The sequence below is a fragment of the Prionailurus viverrinus genome, chromosome A2 (genome assembly GCF_022837055.1).
Source record: "Prionailurus viverrinus isolate Anna chromosome A2, UM_Priviv_1.0, whole genome shotgun sequence".
Taxonomy (NCBI): Eukaryota; Metazoa; Chordata; class Mammalia; order Carnivora; family Felidae; genus Prionailurus; species Prionailurus viverrinus.
This window is the reverse complement of record NC_062562.1, coordinates 6295109-6315232: the sequence shown is the minus strand read 5'-3', so window position 1 is coordinate 6315232 and position 20124 is coordinate 6295109. Positions and strand designations below refer to the sequence as shown.

Here is a 20124-nt window from a genome sequence, read left to right as displayed (position 1 = left end):
CTATGGCACATTATTTTAATGTGACTTTTTAATGTGACTCTGTGACTTTATTCTTTCTGTTTTAATTTTCAGACAGAGTGTGGGGGGGGGAGGGGCAGAAGGAGAGAGAGAAGGAGAGAGAGAGAGAGAGAGAGAGAGAGAGAGAGAGAGAGAGAGAGAATCCTGAGCAGAGTCCATGCTCAGCATGGAGCCTGATGTGGGGCTCCATCCCATGACCCCGAGATCATGACCAGAGCTGAAATCAAGAGTCAGATGCTCAACTGACTGTGCCACCCAGGTGCCCCTGATATTTTCCACTCTCAAATTTTGTAGTTCTAGCATGCAAACAGAAAATTGTGTGAAGATCCTTAAGTGCAAAATAGTACAAATAAGTACAAAATAGTGGGTCCATATGTATCCACCTTCCAGATAAATAAGGTGGAAGATTGCCTTACCCATGTGAGCCGTCCTTCTTGCATCGCCTGGGTGATGGAGGAAACCATTGTTCCGTTCAGGAGGAAACCATTGTTTTTGGACGTTGGCTTAGCCGTTGTATTCATCATATTTTTAATTTTCTGTGTATTATATTGCTTTAACATCTTTGGGGTCTTGTTGCCTGGCGAGAGATGGCTGCCCCTCCCAAGACTAGCTAATTTGTTTTTTTGACATAAATTGTTTATTAGGTAAGAATTTTACAAATGTTAGATTAGCAGTAATAATGGAGCTGGAGAGTATTGGGTCCACTGCATGCCACCCGGTGAGAACCACTAATAGTGTGGTGGAACTTGTCACCTTTTCCAAGGCCACGGCTCTTGCCCCTGCAGATCTTGGCCTTCCCATCTCCCTATGCTTGTGGACTGGTTTGGTGATCACCTGGGTGTCAGGGTTTCTCGATAACTTATGGAACGGATCAATGAGGATAAACGCAAAAGAATTAGTATGTGGAATCTTCGCCAACCCAGTAAGAATTCAAGACTCTCAGAGCCTCCACAGTGGGATTCGGCTCTCTTTTCTGCAGTAGACTGAAGGTGTTGGGCAAAATTTGTCTGGTTAACACCATGGTGGACAGGCTTGCCATAAATTGCACCCTTAGAAACTGGGCCACTGTGTCGCACACGAATCCAATATAGGACATGGCTTGGCTTTGTACCCCAGTCTGCATACTTTATCACGCTGGGTTGGGTGGGGGGCCCTGTGAAGCTCAGAGAGCTGGTAGAACTGTCAGCAGTGCACCCCGAGAAGAAAGCACATTACATCAGATTGCTTCTTCCTCCATAGCTCCTGGATATACAGTACTGTATATCAAAGTGAGTTTCCCCCATGGAGACTCAGATGATTCATTCCACAACCCAAAAATATTCCTATAAAAATGACTGTAATACTGTAATATAATACAGAATGATAAAGAAAATGCAAAATATAAAGAAAAATAAATTAACCTGGATTTAACTTTGAAAGCCTTCTTGGCTGGTGTGAGGGAGGCAAGAGAGGAGGGTTATTGTGTAGGAACGACTTTCACTATTATGGGTGTTGACTATAGTACTGTATTAATGAACTCTTGTCATATACTGTATTTAATGTAACTGGCAATAGGACAGCAGAGGAAAGGGTCCATGTCTGCAGGCAGGCTGGCTGACCTAGAATGGAGCAAAGCATTCCCATCCCAAGCTTACTCTTGTATGGAAAAGCAAAGGACTGTCCCTAGGTGCTTTGAAGTGACAAAAACTACACTAGTGCCAGTTGTGGGCATCTTCCAGTGTTCTGAACAATCACCGATTTCTGCCAAACACCTCGCCTGGGACTGAGCATCGGAGCATGGGAGCCAATCATCCACAATCCCGCAGAGAGAAGGAGAGAGAACCATTGGGTCATTTGTGATCATGTGATGTTTGGCGTGATGCACTACTTGTATTGCAAGGCATCACTCATTTATCAAGTTAAAACGTATTAGAAAGGTTTGCTCCTCTTGCGGAACACTCACAGAACAAGTTACTCACAATCCAAGGTTTTGCTGTCCTTGTAAGTGCCATCTTGGTTTACCTTTCAGCTAATGACTGCCTCCAGAGGGAAAGGCAGGACTAGCTAATCCTTAAAGATGGTAAATAACTTCCTTGGAAGCTCACCTTTCATATGCAGACCAACAACTCCAGAGCCCATACTCCAATCACCTCCTTTATCCTAACTGCCACACTCTGATCCAATATTCCTCCTGCCCTAAATCAACCTAGGGCTAGGTAGCAGGCAACTCCTATGATCCAGAGCCCCCTGGAATTACTCAAATGACACAATGTTTAGCTTTACCTTGGTCTGTCTTGCCTTTCCTGCAGGAACCCCCAACACAGCTCTGACCTATGCTTTCCCTTCACTCCTGTTTCTGCCTCCTGACCTGGTGCTTCCCTATGTGATCCTGCGTTAGCTGGTGTGCCCCCTTCTCTTGGGACTGTGCATGATAAACTTTCAGTGGCATTAACCTGTGTTACCATCCAGTCACCTTTATAATTTAAGACCCCAGCACAAATCATTTGGCACAAGGTGACTCAGTGTTTTAGTGGGGTGCATGCCTCTAGGCTGCTCTTGGCTCACTGACTACACCAAACAGCAAGTTCTGCCTGAGAGTAGTACTGGCTCCTGGTGAACTTGCACTTTGGCCTTTACTGCCTTGTGCTGTGTCTGCACGTCCTTTCATGGTTTTCCAACCTAAATGGTGGTAAGAGATTGATCCCAGATTCTTGCTTTGTATAGTTACTATGATTGGGTGTATGAGAGGCCCCCAGTCAACATTTTATTAATGACAAAGATGTCCTACTGGATGAGAAATCACAGAAGCATCTAGGGACGATTGGCATATATTAAAAGAGGCACAGTGAAGGCCTCCTGGAGAGTGGGAAGCACAGAGTGGTTACCCTCAGGCTACTGTGACGGTGCTGAGACTGGTCCACTAGCCTGAAATCAATGCCATTAGAGCACCACCAAGGAGGCCTTAGGAGCCAGGCATTGAACCCCACCCAGGTGGTGGCCCTTTGTGAGAAATCTACTTTGATGGACAAGTAGGTCTGATGTGAATATGTGCTCCACTGACAGGCCATTAAAAGCTGTTGACTGTCCTTGGGAATTGTGACCCTTGGGAAACACTCATCCACTTGACTTGCTGGGGTGCCTGGGTGGCTCAGTTGGTTAAGTGTCTGACTTCGGCTCAGGTCATGATCTCACTGTTCCTGAGTTTAAGACCTGCGTCGGGCTCTGGGCAGACAAGTTGGAGCCTGGAGCCTGTTTCGGATTGTGTGTCTTCCTCTCTGTCTCTTCCCCTCCTCTGCTCGTGCTCGCTCTCTCAAAAATAAATAAACATTAAAAAAAATTTTTTTTGACTTGAAATTTGGCCAGGCCCATCTCATTCATCAGTAGTTAGTTAGGTGGAGGGGGCCCACCCTATGGATAACCCTGGCTTTCAAAAATGTATATGCTGCTTTAAAGGCAAATCCCTTTGATGATGTTTTCTTTGCTTCTATCACAACTTTTTCTTAGTGGGAAAAAGAAAAGATCCCATCCATGGAGACTGGTGGTGCAATGTGTAATGAAAAAGGGGGGGGGGGGCATTTTGTTTTTGCTTCCCTAAAACCTTTGCGGAGGTTTCTCAGCTCATATGAGGATGTCAATCTCCTGGTCAGTGTATGTGGGCACTCCCGAGTGCTGCTGCTGACCAGCATGCTAAAAAGCATTCTCCCGCAAACCAAATTATCACAAAATCTGGATTCTGCCATTATTTTTCTCTTGGATTTAGATCTCAGGCCCTCTGAAGTTGATAGGGATAGCCTAGAAAGAGACGCTGATGTTCACAACGGGGGCCACTCAGGACCACCACAGGAGCTCATCAGGTAAATACCTTTTTGTGGTTTTTAAGTTCTTTTTTTAATGCTTATTTATTTATTTATTTTGAGGGAGAGAGAGAGAGGGAGGGGCAAAGGGAGAGGGAGAGAGATAATCCAAAGCAGGGCTTGATCCTGTGAACTGTGAGATCATTACTTGAGCTGAAATCAAGAGTCAGACGGACGCTTAACTGACTGAGCCACACAGGTGCCCCATTTTTTCTTTTTTTTTGTTTTAAGGGAAACAATCATTGTCAGGAGACTAAATGGAAAAAAAAAAAGTAAAGATTGCAGCTTTTTGGGGAAGCACTCTCTGCCCCCCAAAAAGAGATCTTTAAATTTTATGTACAGAGCAAGTTCCAGGTATAGAAACCATAGTGCTCTTAGATTACTTATTGATTTTAAAAACAACAAATCCCTAGGTTCGGGGGAGAAAATAAAAGGTAAATAAATAAAAAATGTTTATACATAATATTGTACTATAGAATTGAAGTAAATTCTATAATCATTAAAACAAAGTCCCATTATTAGGTCCAATTAGAATTCCAAAATGTATATATTAAAATTTCATATACTGGGGCGCCTGGGTGGCTCAGTTGGTTGGGTGACTGACTTCGGCTCAGGTCATGATCTTACAGTTTGTGGGTTCGAGCCCCGCGTCAGACTCTGTGCTGACAGCTCAGAGCCTAGAGCCTGTTTCAGATTCTGTGTCTCCTCCTCTCTCTGCTCCTCCCCTGCTTACGCTCTGTGTCTCTCTGTCTCTCAATAATAAACGTTAAAAAAAATACTAAGAATTTATATAACTTGGTTATATATGTAATAATCAAATGTATGATCACTATGTGATAGAATTTATATACTCAAAAAATATGTAAGAAAAAGATAAAAGGGACATTGATTGGCTTTTGTGCCTCTTCAACGTAATTTCTAAATTAACATTTGCTAAAATGCACTAGTTGAAAAAGCTTCATAGACTTAATCAGTACTGTGGCTCAAACATAGTTATACCTGGGGATCACACCAAATGTAAACATTGTATCCATTATAATCTTTAAAAAGTAATTAAAAATAGAGGATTAATAGGTATACCTCACTTGAACTGTAGTCTTGCCTGAATTTCCCTAATACCTACCTATTGCCCTAAAATGTATCATCTTGGATATATCTATAACAACAATAAATAATAAATGTAAATTAAGGTAACTCTTTGGCACTTACAAGTTTTGTTGATGAGATAGGACCCTGTGAATTCTTTGTTAAAATAATATGGCCCAACGTAAGTTACAACAAGGCCACCAAGGATTAAAATTCATATAAACCCCATTACTAAAGAGGTGTTTATCTCCACTGCTTCAAAATTAAATAACCCAGTTTTGCCTTTTCTTAAAACTAAAAATAAGTGCATAAGTAGGTAAATCCATCCATCCATCCATCCATCCATCCATCCATCTGTCCATCCATCTATCCCTTGGCTACCTGGGTAGTAAACAGTAATGAGAGTTCATGGACTATATGAATTCCACTGCTAACCATCATATGTGATGGGGCACAGTAGAATGTTACTGATTTCCATCTCTTAACCAGGATGTTGCTAATAAAAAATAGGACTCCATGGGGCTCCTGGAATGTTCAGTCTGTTAAGCATCCAACTCTTGGTTTCAGCTCAGGTCATGATCTCACAGTTTGTGAGTTCAAGCCGCACCTCGGGCTCTGTGCTGACAGTGAGAGCCTGGTCGGGATTCTCTCTCCCTCTCTCTCTGCCCCTCCCCTGCTCTCTTCTCTTTCTCTCAAAATAAATAAATAAACTTAAGGATCCTGAGAAACATTGCACCCGGCCAAATCTCAGGCAGTCATCTTGGCTCTGGATATCCTGGTGAATAAATGGCCCTAGCTTCATGTTTATTATGAACTGTTGAGCCCTTGCCTAAAAATTGACCTCTTCAGGGCCAAAACTCTGGGAATCTCTTGCCTCACAGATACCTAAATTACATATCTCTGCATGTATTGGAGGCCACAATACACAGTCTTGTCGGGTCACTCCGCATTTCCTTTGACGTTATTGACATTACTAATAGTAACCAAGGCACACATTTCATTTCTCAAAATACACAGTTTGATGGGGCACCTGGGCGGCTCAGTCAGCTAAGAGTCCGATTCTAGCTCAAGGCATGATCTCACAGTTCATGGGTTTGAGCCCCGCATCAGGCTCTCACACAGAGCCTGCTTCAGATCCTCTGTCTCCCTCTCTCTCTGCCCCTCCCAGCTTGCGCTCTCTCTCACTCCCAAAAATAAATAAGTAAACATTAAAGAAAATACACAATTCAAGGCTCTTCGAAAGGACATTGGTTAAAACTTTTATGTCCCTGATGGCTTACAGATAGCCAGTTTAATTGGAAGATAGAATGATCTAGTCCTTGCATTGTGCAGTTCTTTTTTATTATCAGGAAGTTGTGGGGGATCATTTATATTTGTGTATCAGGTTTTGGGGTTTTGTTTGTTTTTTGGTTCTCCAAGAATACTTGGTCACTTTTTTAAAATGTTTTTTAACATTTATTTATTTTGGAGAGATAGACCGTGAGTAGGGGAGGGGCAGAGGGAGGGGGAGACACAGCATCCAAAGCAGGCTCCAGGCTGTGAGCTGTCAGCACAGAGCCAGACGTGGGGCTTGAACCCAGGAACCGTGAGATCATGACCTGAGCCGAAGTCGGGCACTTAACCAACCGGCTGACCCCCCAGGCACCCCTAATTGGTCACTTTTGATTAGACATTTCCTGAATCTAAATCATTTTTAGAATTGTAGTATTTTTTAATTAAAAAAATTTATTTTAGAGAGAGGGAGAAAGAATGCAAGGAGGGGAGAGGGGCAGAGGGAGAGTGAGAGAATCTTTTTTTCAACGTTTTTTTTTTTTTTTTTTTTTTTTTTTCTGGGACAGAGAGAGACAGAGCATGAACGGGGGAGGGGCAGAGAGAGAGGGAGACACAGAATTGGAAACAGGCTCCAGGCTCTGAGCCATCAGCCCAGAGCCCGACGCGGGGCTCGAACTCACGGACCGTGAGATCGTGACCTGGCTGAAGTCGGACGCTTAACCGACTGCGCCACCCAGGCGCCCCGAGAGTGAGAGAATCTTAAGCAGGCTCCATGCACAATGCAGAGCCTGACTTGGGGCTTGATCCCACAACCCTGGGATCATGACCTGAGCCAAACTCAAGAGTTAGGTGCTCAACTGAGCTACCCAGGTGCCCAAGAATTGCAGTATTTTTTGTATTGGGCTTTCCAATCCAAGACCAAGATGATTCTCCCCATTTAAGTTTTCTTCAAAGGGGTTCAATATTTTGTAATTTTCTCCCCACAAAAGCTGTGCATGGTTTTAGATCTAGTGTTAAGCATTTAAAAATTTTTCTTTGTATAATTTTATCACACAGGTATTTCATACATTTTAATTTAGACTTCCTGATTGTCAGTATACAAAATGCAGGTGGTCTTTATATATTGAAATATATCTAGCAGCCTTGCTAAATTTTCTTTAAAATTCTTATTTTTGGGACGCCTGGGTGGCTCAGTCGGTTAAGTGTCCAACTTCAGCTCAGGTCATGATCTCTCGGTCCGTGAGTTCGGGCCCCGCGTCGGGCTCTGTGCTGACAGCTCAGCCTGGAGCCTGTTTCGGATTCTGTGTCTCCCTCTCTCTGACCCTCCCCTGTTCATGCTCTGTCTCTCCCTGTCTCAAAAATAAATAAAACATTAAAAAAACCAATTTTTAAATAAAAAAATTCTTATTTTTATGTATTCTTTTGGGTTTCCCACTTAGGCAATTGCATCATTTTAAATAACGACAGTTTTAATTTTCCACTTCAATCCTTAAATCATTTGTATTTTTTCTTGTTTTACTGACTAAATAAAATCTCCAGAAAAATAATGACTGGAAGTCATTAAATCGGCATACCTCTTGTTAATATCAATGGGATATACATTCCATCTTTACCGTTTGCTTTAATGTTGTTATAAATTTTATCTTTCATAGGGAGGCTTTCTCATGAATGATCACTGAGTTAATTATGTGCATTCCTCTGATTCCTCTGAAATGATGAAATTTGTTCCCTGATCTAATTCAAGTCCTTAGAACTGTGCCTCCCTATGATAGATACCCAGTATTTGAATGAATAAATGCGTCAAAGGACTCTTTAAAAAACAAATATGGTGAATTGATTGAATTTCCAATGTTAGAGTAACCTTGTAATTCTAGGGAAACACAACTTGGACATAAAGAATTACAATTTTTTAAGTTTATTTATTTTGAGAGAGAGAGAGTGCACACACACACACACACACACACACGCATGAGTGGAGGAAGGGCAGAGAGAGGGAGGGAGAGAGAGAATCCCAACCAGGTTCTGCGCCACGAGCTCAGACCCCAGTTTAGGGCTTGAACTCATGAACTGTGAGGTCATGACCTGAGGTGAAACCAAGAACTGGTCGCTCAACCAACTGAGCCACCCAGGCACCCCCGAAGAATTATATTTTTAAATTTTCTTTAAAAATTTTTTTTAATGTTTATTTTTGAGAGCGAGAGAGTATGAGAGAGTGGGGGAGGGGCAGAGAGAGAGGAAGACATAGAATCTGAGGCAGGGTCCCGGCTCCAAGCTTGGAGGGGAGGTGTCAGCACAGAGGCTGACATGGGGCTTGAACCCACGAACTGTGAGATCATGACCTGAGCCAAAGTTGAACGTTTAATGACTGAGCCACCCAGGTGTCCCATATTTTTAAATTTTTGGAATGTACTCTATGTACTGGTATTTTAGAGATTTTTGTATGTTTGATTAACATTAGCATGTAATATTCTTTTCTTACTCCATCTGTTTTTTACGTGAACATAGGAGTATTCCCCTACCCTTAAAAAAAGTTTTTTTAACGTTTATTTATTTTTGAGACAGAGAGAGACAGAGCATGAATGGGGGAGGGTAAGAGAGAAGGAGACACAGAATCCGAAACAGGCTCCAGGCTCCGAGCTGTCAGCACAGAGCCTGATGAGCGGCTCGAACTCACGGACTGCGAGATCATGACCTGAGCCAAAGTCGGCCGCTTAACCGACTGAGCCACCCAGGCGCCCCACCCCTTTTTAAAATTTGTATTAATTTAAGTAATCTCTATGCCCAACATGGAGCTCAAACTCACCACCAGAGATCAAGTGTCACATGATCCTCTGACAGCTAGCCAGGTGCCTTCCCCCTTTTTATAAACTTTAAAAGTATTTCCATATGATCAGAATGGTTTCTTTCATATAAGAGAAAATTCACTGGCTACATTATCTGCATCTGGAGTAGCTGTCACCAGTTATTGTGGTTTGTTTTCTTGGAATGATTTTGAAGCAAGCATCAGATGCTGTTATGTTTTTGAGGACTGCTGTGGTTTCCAGTTTCATCTTAAGTCAGTGTGCGCGAGTTGTGTTTTTACAGGAAGTTTCCTATTTCAAAGTTAGACTCAAGATTCAGAATATTTTCTTATAATGTAGTATTTGTGGATTTTGTAAATACTGACTATCTGTTTCCACATTCTGTCTAGTTTATCCATTAGAGACCATAGCATCTTAGTAACAGTCGTTTTAAATTCCCGGGTTGACCATTCCAACATGCCTGCCATCTCTGAGTCTAGTTCTGACGTTTGTACCATCTCTTCAAAATGTATTTTTTCCCTTTTAGTGTGTTTTACATTTTTTTCAGAGTTGATTATAAACAACTAGGTAAACAAAACTGCCGTAAGTAAGACTTTAACTATCTGATAGTAGTAAGGTTTGGTGGAAAGGGAAGCACTGTATAGACCTATGAGTAGATCTCATTTTCTGGTGACGCTTTGCCTCTGAATTGTGAATTTCACACGTGGTCCTGCTTCTCTCCCTCTTTGGTGGGATGGGATTGCTGGAGTTGGCTGGAGGTGTTTTCCCTCTCCCACGTGCAGGTTATCTGGGGGTGGAGTTGTGTCTATCCCTTCCTGCAGGTGAGTTAGGCTCCCATAAATCCCCAGCAGGTCAGACTCCGGTTAAATAGTTTCTCGTGAGGGCCGACCTAGTTAAGAAGGTTAGGATGCTCTGGCGTTTAACAACATGATTCCTTTTACCTTCACCCTTCCAGAAGTTTGAGGGAATTTTTCTCCAATATTTGTGGTGAGAAGCTGCTGGAGCTCCTACAGGTAAAATACACAAATGGGGGGGGGGGGGATGTGCTGTCAATAACTGGAATTTTTACCTGTCAGATTTGCCCTTGCTGGCCTCCACCAATTTGTCTGTTACAGTTCAGCGTTCTCTATTTTGGTACTTGTTGCCACAGAGGTTTGTGGTCATTGGTTTCTATCTAGAATGCTGTGATTCAGTTGCTTGTAATTCTCCAATCTGGGAGGCACTGTTTGCCCTGAAACCCCCATTTCTCTTCTGGGTGTAGGAGAATTTTTGAGGGGCACCTGGGTGGTCCTGTTGGTTAAGCGTCCAAAATTGGAGAGACCTTGTTAAAGTCTCATGAACCATGAGGTTGTGACCTGAGCTGAAGTCAGATGCTTAACCCACTGAGCCACCCGGGTGCCCCTTTTATCCTCCTTTTCTTGCAGGGCAAAGCACAGACCAAGCAGCAAGCCCAGAGTGATTCACGAATTCAAGCACTTACATTACAATGAAAAAAACCCTTACTGTCACGTATTTATACTACACTCTTGTCATACACAAGCCCAAGCTCTGTTGCTCATATAATTGATTGGTTTGGGACTATATTCTGGACATTTTTAATACGTTGACACTCTGGGCCTTTAAATCCGATAGAGAATGCGGTCTTTTTCTTTTACCGGGCAATTGACCAGGTAGAATCAGCTCAAGCGTTTCAGTCTGCATTCTGCGGGTTGTGGTTTCAATGTGAAGTTTCACAACCTATGCAGCTTTCTTTATGTCTCTACCTAGAAGCCGTTCTACCTAGAGGGTCATCTAGCTTATGGTCCAGTTCTCAAGGTCTTTGGTGTGTCTCACGGCTGCCACAAGATGTCTTGAAGGCTGCGGTATAAAAAAATGCAGAAAACAAAAACTGGTATTTGTCTCTCTCACTTAAGACTGAGAGCCTGACTACCTACTGCTCGTGCCAAGAGCTGAGGGCATCTTTGGGAACAAGGTCTGTTGTTGCTGATACCTACTTGTGGATTTTCAACTGCATTGAGTCCAGGCCAGGTTATACCAGAGGGGGAAAAACTGGTAAATTTGCTGCCTGTTTGCTGGTACTTTGAAATCTGAGGTTTTTCATCAGTCTACCTGCAACTATTTATTTTTTTTGGGATTCCTCAAATAGCTGTTCCAGGCATTGTGTCCAAGCTTTTTATACCTTCCTTCACTCGGTGGGACAGATGAGCCAAATTGTGTTTATTTCATCTTTTCCAAAACTAGAAACAATTTTTCCTGGTTTTGATTTTTCTCTCTCCCTTAATATTTTTTTTAAATTTTTAAATGTTTATTCATTTTTTGAGAGAGAGGACAAGCAGGGGAGGGACAGAGAGAGAGGGAGACACAGAATCCGAAGCAGGCTCCAAGCTGTCAGCACAGGGCCCGAGGCAGGACTCGAACTTACGAACTGTGAGATCATGACCTGAGCCAAAGTCAGATGCTTAACCGACTGAGCCACACAGGTGCCCCTTAACCTTTTTTTTTTTTTTTTAATGATTATTTATTTTTGAGAGAAACAGAGACAGCATGAGTAGGGGAGGGGCAGAGAGAGAGGGAAACACAGCATTAGAAGCAGGCTCCAGGCTCCAAGCTGTCAGCACAGAGCCCGACATGGGGTTTGAACCCATGAACTGCAAGATCATGACCTGAGCTGAAGTTGGATGCTTAACCGACTGAGCTGCCCAGGCGCCCCTAAACTCAAGTCTTTAATACATTAAAAAAATTTTTTTTAACATTTATTCATTCTTGAGAGACAGAGCATGAGTGGGGAAGGGGCAGAGAGAGAGAGAGAAGGAGACCCAGAATCAGAAGCAGGCTCCAGGCTATCAGCACACAGCTTGACACAAGGCTTGAACCATGAACCGTGAGATCATGACCTGAGCCAAAGTCGGACGCTTAACCGACTGAGCCATCCAGGCGCCCCAAGACTGTAATCCATTTTGAGTTAATTTTTGTATATGGTGTAAGATAGTGGTCTGTTTTCACTTCTTTTTTTTTTTTCTCCGTTTTCACTTCTTCACCCATGCCTGTCCAGTTTTCCCAACACCATCTATAGAAGAGACTGTTCTTTCCCTGTTGTATGTTCTTAATTCCATTGTCATAAATTAATTGACCAAAAATACATGAGCTTATTTCTGGGCTCTCTATTATGTGCCACTGATGCATGTGTCTATACCATACGTTTTTGTTTTTGTTTTTGTTTTAAGGTTTATTTATTTCTGAGACAGAGACAGAGCATGAGTGGGGGAGGGGCAGAGAGAGAGGAAGACACAGAATCTGAAACAGGCTCCAGGCTCTGAGCTGTCAGCACAGAGCCCGATGTGAGGCTTGAACTCACAGACTGTGAGATCATGATCTGAGCTGAAGTCGGTCACTCAACCAACTGAGCCACCCAGGCGCCCCTACCATACATATTTTTTTTTATTACTCTAGCTTTGTATAATTTTGATAACAGTTTGAAATCAGAAAGTGTGATACCTCCAGCTTTGTTCTTTTGCCTCATGACTGCTTTGGTTATTCAAGGTCTTCTGTGGTTCCATTCAAATTTTAGGAATGTTTATTCTATTTCTGTGAGAAATGCCATTGGAATTTTGATAGGGATTGCATTGAATCTGTAGATTGCTTTGGATAGTATGGATATTTTCCAATCCGTGAGCATGTAATATCTTTCCATTTCTTTGTCTTCAGTGCCTTTTATCACTGTCTTATAGTTTTCACCATACAGGTCTTTCACCTCCCTAATTAAATTTATTCCTAGCTATTTTATTCTTTTTTAAAAAATATTTTATTTTGGGGGCACCTAGGTGGCTCAGTCGGTTGAGCATCCGACTTTGGCTCAGGTCATGATCTCGCAGTCTGTGAGTTCGAGCCCCACATCAGGCTCTGTGCTGACAGCTCGGAGCCTGGAGCCTGCTTCAGATTCTGTGTCTCCCTCTCTCTCTGCCCCTCCCCTGTTCATGCTCTGTCTCAAAAATAAATTTAAAAACATTAAAAAAATTTTTTTTTTAATATTTTATTTTTAAGTAATCTCTACACCCAGTGTGGGGCTCAAACTCACAATGCCAAGATCAAGAGTTGCATGCTCTACTGACTGAGCCAGCCAGGAGCCCCTAGGTAATTTATCCTTTTTGATGCAATTGTGCATGTGACTGTTTTCTTAATTTCTCTAACAATTCATTATTAGTGTATAGAACGCAATAGATTTTTGTATATGGATTTTGCATCCTGCAACTTTACTTAATTCATTTATTAGTTCTAATAGTTTTTTGGTGGAGTCTGTAGGGTTTTCTTTTTTTTTTTTTAAATTTTTTTTTCAACGTTTATTTATTTTTGGGACAGAGAGAGACAGAGCATGAACGGGGGAGGGGCAGAGAGAGAGGGAGACACAGAATCGGAAACAGGCTCCAGGCTCTGAGCCATCAGCCCAGAGCCCGACGCGGGGCTCGAACTCCCGGACCGCGAGATCGTGACCTGGCTGAAGTCAGACGCTTAACCGACTGCGCCACCCAGGCGCCCCAGAGTCTGTAGGGTTTTCTATACATCCTATAATGTCATCTGCAAATAGTGACATTTTTACCTCTGTTCCAATTTTGATGCATTATTTTTTCTTGCTCTGGCTAGGACTTCCAATACTATGTTGAATAAAAGTGATGAGAGTGGGAGTTGCTGCTTTTTTCCTGATCTTACAGGAAAAACTTTCAGCTTTTCCCCAGAGTATGATGATATTTATGGGCTTGTCATAAATTGCCTTTATTATGTTGAGGTACATTCCCTGTATACCCACTTTGTTGACAGTTTTTATCATGAATCAGTGTTGGGTTTTATTAAGTGCTTTTTTTTGCATCTATTGAAATGATCATATGGGTTTTTTGTGATTTTTAAATTGATTTTCTTATTTTTTTAACGTTTATTTATTTTTGAGACAGAGAGAGACAGAGCATGAACAGGGGAGGGGCAGAGAGAGAGGGAGACACAGAATCTGAAACCAGCTCCAGGCTCTGAGCTGTCAGCACAGAGCCCGATGGGGGGCTCAAACCCACGGACCATGAGATCATGACCTGAGCCGAAGTCGGCTGCTTAACCGACTGAGCCACCCAGGCGCCCCTTTAATGTTTATTTTTGAGAGAGAGCATGAGTGGGCGAGGGGTAGAGAGAGAGGGAGAGGATCTGAAGTGGGCTCTGTGCTGACAGCAGAGAGCCTGATGTGGGGCTTGAACTCATGAACGGTGAGGTCATGACCTCAGCCAAAGTCACACTTTAGGTGACTGAGCCACCCAGGTGCCCTTTTTTGTGATTTTTAAAAAGTTTTGTTTTTTTTTTTTTTAATTTTTTTTTTTTTTTTCAACGTTTATTTATTTTTGGGACAGAGAGAGACAGAGCATGAACGGGGGAGGGGCAGAGAGAGAGGGAGACACAGAATCGGAAACAGGCTCCAGGCTCTGAGCCATCAGGCCAGAGCCCGACGCGGGGCTCAAACTCACGGACCGCGAGATCGTGACCTGGCTGAAGTCGGACGCTTAACCGACTGCGCCACCCAGGCGCCCCTAAAAAGTTTTTAATTTCAGTTACTGTAGTGCTATATTATTTTCAGGTGCACAAGATAGTAATTCGTATGGTTTTTACCCTTCATTTTGCTAATGTGGTGTATTATATTGATTTGCAATGTTGAACCATCCTTGCATCCCTAAGAATAAATTCCACTTCATTGTGTAGTAAGATCCTTTGACTATATTGTCAATTTGCTGAAATTTTATTGAAGGATTTTTCATCTTTATTCATCAGGAATATAGGCTTGGAATTTTCTTTTCTTGTGGCACCCTTGTTTGGTTTTGGTATCAAGATAATGTCGGTCTTATAAAGTGAACTTAGGGGCGCCTGGGTGGCGCAGTCGGTTAAGCGTCCGACTTCAGCCAGGTCACGATCTCGCGGTCCATGAGTTCGAGCCCCGCCTCAGGCTCTGGGCTGATGGCTCAGAGCCTGGAGCCTGTTTCCGATTCTGTGTCTCCCTCCCTCTCTGCCCCTCCCCCGTTCATGCTCTGTCTCTCTCTGTCCCAAAAATAAATAAAAACGTTGAAGAAAAAAAAAAATTAAAAAAAAAAATAAAGTGAACTTAGAAGTGTTCCCTCCTCTTCTGTCTTGTGTAGGCTTAAGAAGAATTGGAATTCATTCTCCTTTAAGTGTTAGAATTCACTAGTGAAGCCAGCTGATCCTGGACTCTTGTTTGTCGGGATGTTTTTGATTCTTGATTCAATCTTGATCTGTTAGATTTTTAAATTCTTTATGACTCAGTCTTGGTAGGTTGTATATTTCTAGGAATTCAGCCTTTTTTTTTTTTTTTCCAGGTTGTCTAATTTGTCAGCATATAATTGTTTATGGTAGTCTCTTAAGAATCTTTGTATTTCTGTGGTATATGTGGTATGTTTTGTGGTATATTTTTGTTTCCTCGTCATTTCTTTTTTGTTTTTTTTTTTTTTAAGTTTATTTATTTTGAGAGAGGAGAAAGAGAGAGAGAGAGAATCCCAGGCACTGCCCTATCGGCGTGAGCAGGATGCAGGGTTTGATCTCATGAACCTGTAAGATCATGACCTGAGCCAAAACCAAGAGACACTTAACCAACCGAGCCACCCAGGTGCCCCTCCTCTTCATCTCTCATTTGAGTCTTTTCTTTTTCTTGATGGGTCTAGCTGAAGGTTTGTCAATTTTGTTTATCTTTCAAAAGAGAGAGCTCTGGGTCTCACTGATCATTTGTATTGTCTTTTTAGTCATTATTTCATGTCTTTCTGCTCTGTTATTTCCTTCCTTATATCACTCAGCCTTCATTTTTTTCTTTTTTATTGAGTATAACTATCATACAACATTATACCAGTTGCAAGCATACAACATATTGATTTGACAATTCTGTATATTACTTGATGTGCACAATAATTGCAGCTACCATGAGTCATCATACAGTGTTATTACAAATTCTTGACCATATTCCTCATACTATACTCCATATCTCTGTGACTTATTTATTTTATAAGTGGAAGGTTGTATCTCTTAATCTCTTTTATCTGCTTCAAACTCCCCTTTTTATCTGCTTCAAACTCCCCTTCGGCAAACACCTGTTCTCTGTATTTCAGTTTGTTTCTTGTTTTGTTTTTGTTTTTGTTTTTGTATTCTACGTGTAAGTTAGGTCATAGGGTATTTCTCTGTCTCTATCTGACTTATTTCACTTAGCATAATGCCTTTAGGTCCATCCATGTTATCACAAATGGCATGATCTCATTTTTTTTTTTTTTACTGACCTACATTCCATTGTGTGTGTATACAGTTTGTTTTCTGTATTTATGATTCTGATTTTGCTTTTTGTTCATTTTTTAAAAGATTCTATTTATGAGAATATCATGATAATTGTCTTTATCAGTATGAGTTATTTTACTTAGCATAATACGATCTGCGTCCATCTATGTTGTCTGAAATGGCACAATCCCATCCTTTTTTATGGCTGCATAATATTCCATTGTGTATGTATATCTCATTTTTTTATCCATTGGTCTATAGATGGGACACTTAGGTTGCTTCCATGTTTTCGCTATTGTAAATAATGCTGCAATAAACATAGGGGTGCACATATCTTTTCAAATTAGTGTTTTAGTTTTCCCTGTGTGGGGAATTCTACCCACTAGTAGAATTATTGGATCATACGGTATTTCTGTTTTTAATTTTTTGAGGAACCTCCATACTGTTTTCCACAATGGCTGTACCAATTTACATTCCTACCAACTATGCACAAGGGTTCCTTTTTCTCCACATTCTCACCAACACTTGTTGTTTCTTGCATTAAAAAATTTTTTTTGATGTTTATTTTTTTGAGAGAGAGAGAGTGTGTGAGCAAGGGAGGGGCAGAGAGAGAGGGAGACACAGAATCTGAAGCAGGATTCAGGCTCTGAGCTGTCAGCACAGAGCCGCATGTGGTGCTCGAACTCATGTACCATGAGATCATGACCTGAGCCGAAGTTGGCCGCTTAACTGACTAAGCCACCCAGGTGCCCGTTTCTTGAATTTTTTATTTTAGCCATTCTAACAGGTGTGAGGTGATATTTCATTGTGACTTTGATTTGCATTTCTTTTTTTTTTAATGTTTATCTATTTTTGAGAGAGAGAGAGCAAGTGCAAAAGCAGGGGAGGGGCAGAGAGAGAGAGGGAGAGAGATAGGGAGACACAGAATCTGAAGCAAGCTCCAGGCTCTGAGCTGTCAGCACAAAGCCTGAAGTGGGGGTCAAACTCACGAACTCAGATCATGACCAAAATCAGATGCTTAACCAAGTGAGACACCCAGGCATTCTTGATTCACATTTCTTTGATGATTAGTGATATTGAACATCTTTTCATGTGTCTGTTGGCCATCTATATATCTTCTTTGGAAACATGTCTATGTCCACTTTTTAAACTTTTTTTTTTTTTTTTTGAGTGAGAGAGAGAGCATGAGTTGGGTTCCATGCTCAGTGCAGAGCCTGACGTGGGTGCAATCCCACGACCCTAGGATCATGACGTGAACCAAAATCAAGAGTCTGATGCTCAACCAGCTGAGCCATCCAGGCACCTCTACTCATTTTTTAATCAGATTGTTTGGAGTTTTTTGGTGTTGAGTTGTATAAGCTCTTTTTATATTTTTATATTTTTCAACGTTACCTCCTTATCAGATATATCATTTGCAAATATCTTCTCCCATTCCCTAGGTTGCCTTTTATTTTGTTTATCATTCCTTTTGCTGTGCAAAACCTTTTTATTTTATTGTAGTCCCACTAGTTTATTTTTGCTTTTGCTTTCTTTATCCTAAGAGACCTATCCATATGACTCTTGATTTTGGCTCAGGTCATGATCTCATGGTTCATGAGATCGAGCCCCACTAACAGCTTGGGCTTGGGGTTCTCTCTCTCCCTCTCTCTCTGCCCCTACCCCGTTTGCACACACTCTCTCAAATAAACATTAAAAAAAAGCCTCCAGTCTTTAAGCTCCACTAGTTGCAGAAACTCACAAAAATCAGCCCCTCTCATTTTCCTAGCCAATGGCTCTGGGTAAATGTTCTCCCTTGCGTTCCCTTATGCTCCCTTATGTTCTCCCTTGCGTTCCTCTCCCCCTTCTGTGTGATCACAGCATCTGTGATCCATTTCCCCAAACCATGTCTCCTCCCTTCCTACCCTCTTCCATGTGGCTTCTTCTCTCCCTTCAGTTGTGGAGTTTATTCTGTCAGTCTTCAGGTTGATATGTGGGGTATTCAGAATGATTTGGTAGCTACCTAGTGGTGTTTGAAGGACAAAATGAGCTGAGCATCCTCCTACTATGCTGCCATCTTCTACTAAGGTATACCATGTTGATTTTTTTAAATGCTTTCTTGGGGTGACTGGGTGGTTCAGTTGGTTGGGCATCTGCTTCAGCTCAGGTTGAGATCTCACTGTTCATGGTTTCAATCCCCACACTGGGCTCTGTGCTGACAGCCCAGAGCCTGGAGCCTGCTTCAGATTCTGTGTCTCACTCTCTCTCTCTGACCCCCGCCCCTGCTGGCACTCTCTCTCTCTCTCAAAAATAAATAACCATAAAATTTTTTTTTAAATGCTTCCATTCATTCATTTATCCATTCAAATAATAGGCACCTAATGCAGGTACAGTTCTACATACTTGAATAATTTCAGTGAACAAATATCTTAGAGGAATAAAGGGAATGCATTTAAGAAGTTCAGAAGGGGGCGCCTGGGTGGCTCAGTCAGTTAAGCGTCTGACTTCGGCTCAGGTCATGATCTCACCATCCGTGAGTTCAAGCCCCGCATCAGGCTCTGTGCTGACAGCTCAGAGCCTGGAGCGTGCCTTGGATTCTGTGTCTCCCTCTCTCTGACCCTCCCCCGTTCATGCTCCGTCTCTCTCTGTCTCAAAAATAAACATTAAAAAAAAAATTAAAAAAAAAAAAGTTCAGAAGGCATTCAGGAGAAAGCCTACCCAAACTATGAGAAGTAGGGTAATAGGGTTACTAAAAGCCTTTACAACAACCTACAAAATAAATAGTAAAGATGGAAAGCACATCCCATTAGGATGAAGAAAAACACAAATATGCTGTTTTTACTACTTTCTAGTCATCAATGTACTGGAAGTATTGTTCTATTGGTATCAGGAAAAATATATAAAGTAAGAATTAGTATGAAAAAAACCCCTGTAATTAGTTATAGATAATATGATTGCCTATGTGTCAAACCAAAACAACACCTAAAAATTAGAATTTTAAAGTTTACTAAGGTAGCTGGATAAAATACAATACACAATCAGAAAAATTAAAAGGTGTAACATTTAAAAGTAAGACAATTACACTACTCACGATATACAAGATATGGAAAAAACTCGTCCATCTATAGATGAATACATAAGATGTGATATGTATGTATTGTAGAATATTGTTCAGCCATAAAAAGAAGGAAATCCTGTTATTTGTAACCACATGGATACACCTGAAGGACATTCTGCTAAGTGAAATAATCCTTAGAAAAGGCTAGGTGGGGTGGGGGTGGGGTGGAAGTAACAGGAAATGTAGATCAAGGGCACAAAATCTCAGTTATGTAGGATGAATAGATTCTGGAGATCTAATGTATAGCAAGGTGAATATAAAAGTTTATTAAATGTTAAGAACAAATTGTAAGAAAAAGAATTGTAAAATATTGAACTCCATTGAAGAAGACATAAATATACTGGAAGAAACACCATGGTTTTTGTAAAGTCCAATACCAGAAACTCAAATTCTCCTTACAATGATTTAGAGATTCAGAGATTCAGCTAACATCTCATCAAAAGTAGACTAAGCATTAGATGAAATTAACAAACTGACATAAAAATATATATGGATCTCCCACAACTAATTATAAATGGGAAAATAAGACTTGTACAAGTAAAAACCAGACACCTACCGTATTTTACCAAAGTAATAAAAACTAACATTAACAATGTTGGAATAAATGACTTCATTGGCTTCTGTCTAGGTGCTATCTTTGATATATATGTCTCTTTTTTGATATCCAGCCAAAAATATAAAACATGAATGTTTTTTTATATAAAACATGAAGCTTAAAAAA

At 41.3% G+C, this 20124-nt stretch overlaps 1 pseudogene; it reads right to left on the bottom strand.

The window, feature by feature from the left end:
- Window positions 1-685: 685 nt before the first annotated feature.
- LOC125148292 (60S ribosomal protein L15-like) lies at window positions 686-2136 on the bottom strand (annotated as a pseudogene).
- Between the last annotated feature and the right edge of the window lie 17988 nt (window positions 2137-20124).